The following is a 2,965-nucleotide window of genomic DNA, read 5'->3' as shown; positions in this document are numbered from 1 at the left end:
TCCCACAGCAGTCGCCAAGAAGAGTTAGAGCTGACGTACATATACACCGGCCCCCCTTTTGTTTTTTCTTAGAATTTGTTTTTTTTCTTAGAATTTCTTTGTTTTTCTTAGAGAAGTGAACAACTTTGTCTAAAATCTTAACTGAGACTACAGCTATGGGAAACATATTTCCAAGGTAAGAATTAATTATTTATGTGATGTACAGTTGTGGGAAAGAGGCTTTAAAAGCCTTTACCTCTGAGCCGAAATAAAAAGAAGTCAAAAAGCTCCTGTGCTTGCTTCAGTCCAGCTCTCACAGTATTGGAGCAGTAAGGGGAAGAGAGTAAAAATCATTTGTAGGTGCACTAAGTGCATATATCAGCAAGCAAAAAAACCCAAAACAAGGTAAACATTTAAATGTTGGAATTGGCTTCGTGGTTTTTTTTTTTTTTGTGTGTTAGAAAAAAATACCCTTTCGTCGAACCCAAGCTCGTGCACCCATCCTCGTGGCACACACACAAGGCACCCATCATTCAGAAGTTACTCCTGCCCTGCTCGTCTGTAATATATTTCCCGTTGTGCAGATATTTAATTTATACGTGACTATTTGACACAACGTGCAGCAGTCTCCTTGGTAAGAGTTATGGGTAACCCTTAGCTCATTAAAAGTAGTGAAGAAACTAGTCTGAGAGACAGGCTTATTGAGAAAAGGAATATGCTTTACATAAAGAAAGCAGCCTTGTTATGGTATCTGCTCAAGCTTATACTCTGTCAATTTAACCTATAAAAACAAATGACTCTTACTCAAGTCAGTTGAGAATTGGACTTTTCCTGTAGTTTTCACAAATCCTCTTCTACCAAGCACTTCAAAGCCTGAAATTGAGTTCTGCTTTCATTAAAGCTGTTGAGAACTAATTCCAGCAGAAGAGAATGGGACCAGCACTGTTTGCATCCAGTATTTCAATCTCGATTTGCAAAAAGCGTGAGCTTTGGCAGCATTTCCAAATATTTGCTTGAATAACAGCACTCTGAAATAATTTCCTTAGAGAAAAGAATAAAAACAGAGCAAACACTGAAGTTAATAACCTCAGTACATTAACTTTTCCTGATGGATCTGGTACCCAGTTCTTGAACTACACACTCCAGTTCAGCGCTGCTCAGTCCGTACCGTCTCATCTTCTATGTTCCCCTTTCCAAATCAACGAAGTACCCTTGCTAACCAGGCGTCTGAAGTAGGTAGCAGTATTTTCACTGGTGGCACAGCATCTTTCCTGACCCAAATCAACAGGAAAAGAAAACCGATGCTATAACGCACAGAGGAATTAATTTTTGGTGATGAGCTCAAAAAGGTCTCTCTGATTTTCAACAGCTGCATGCTGTAGGTACCGTGACAGTGGCCAGGATTGTCTGTACTAGGTTACCATTTCAATGCAATAATCTTACCACTCTGAGACACTGAATAACCTAGTGTACTTTATTAAGTAAGTGGAAGCAGAGGTTAATGAACATTTATTGGACCAACTTAACACCTTGAAATCACAGGCATCAGTCAGACTGAGAGGCAGCATACTGATAAGATCAAGTTTTCTTTACAAATCTATGAGCCCCCTGTACAAAAATAAAGTATAAAAGGGGCAAACAGAAATACTTGTTCCTTCTCAATCCCAGGGCTGCTTCTGAGGTCACATTCAGCATAAATTTAGAGAAGAGGTGCTCTAAATTATGCAGTGATATTTACAGTACCAGGAGGATCCTTCTCCACTTGGAGACTAGAAAAAATCCTAAAAAAATCATATAACATTAGCTCTGCACCTGCATGAGTCTTCCCTATGCAAGCAAAACTTCCAGCTGAATTTATGGCAGCCTTCTGCACTCTACGTACCACGCACATAACAGAGACGTACCAGAAGGGTTTGGGCAGGGCAGGGGGCGAGGGAAAGCGTGGAACGGGCAGTCCGAGGAGTTCTGGGCTGGCTCTGTGCTTCCTGGAACTGTGCTGAAACTGGTTCACAAAGGTCACCGGGCTGTGTGGTTCAGCTGTACTTAAAGCCTAGGGCTGTTCCAAGTTAATCTTTTGCTACTGAAGGTTCCTACAAGGAAAAGAGTCCGTGGCAGAGAGGAGGCAGGACCGTATGCTAACTGATGTGCTTTACAGTTTTTGTCTCTTGAGAAAAGGCTATACAGTGAGATAAAAAAGACACAAAGCTCTCCAGGTAGTCTTTCTGCAGTGTAATATTAACTGAATGGTAGCTCCACTTAAGAGAAGAAAAGCCTATTAGTTACATTAAATCACTACTTATTGTCATCTACATAAGGCAGAAGCACCCTCATGGGCCTTATGAGTTTTCTTTCTTCACAGGCTAAATACATAGAAACTCCCAAGAAACTAGTATTAACAGAGTCAAGTGTAGCCACAACATTCATGGGTGGATTCTACCTGAATTATCAAAATTACTTTACCTGTTTCACGTCATAAACATTTGAGATGAAGAACGTCTCACTGAAGTCAGACACCAATGCTTACCAGAGAAGAATTTTGTATTTCTAACATCAGAAACACGCCACTGCTTGGTTTTCAGTAGGTCTTCCCATCTTTGTGCTTTACTGGAAAAAGAGGTAGCTTTGAGTTGAACGAACCTGTCGCTTCAGCGGGTTCAACTAGTGCGTAACACTAACACTGCCGCAGCTGACTTACGGGAGCGCCGACGAAGGTTCATCCAAGACTAATGTGACACGACACGACCACTTGAAAAATTACCTCTTACTCACTAAGTAGTTCACAGTTTGTACCTATCCCCTTCCACAGGGCTAAATTCGGAACAGATGAGCCGTTACTATTACTCCAATAGGTTCCCTCTCACTCGCTGGCTTGCTTATGAGAGGCCCACACTGGTCGTTTCTCATCGGCTCGTTTACAACACTCCACAGACTCCAAACTCAAGGGACCGGTTACGGTACTCGTTTTGGGATGCAGTCACAGAAGTGT

Source organism: Eurypyga helias, unplaced genomic scaffold, assembly GCF_000690775.1.
Source record: "Eurypyga helias isolate BGI_N326 unplaced genomic scaffold, ASM69077v1 scaffold5606, whole genome shotgun sequence".
Classification (NCBI taxonomy): domain Eukaryota; kingdom Metazoa; phylum Chordata; class Aves; order Eurypygiformes; family Eurypygidae; genus Eurypyga; species Eurypyga helias.
This window is presented reverse-complemented; position numbering follows the sequence as displayed.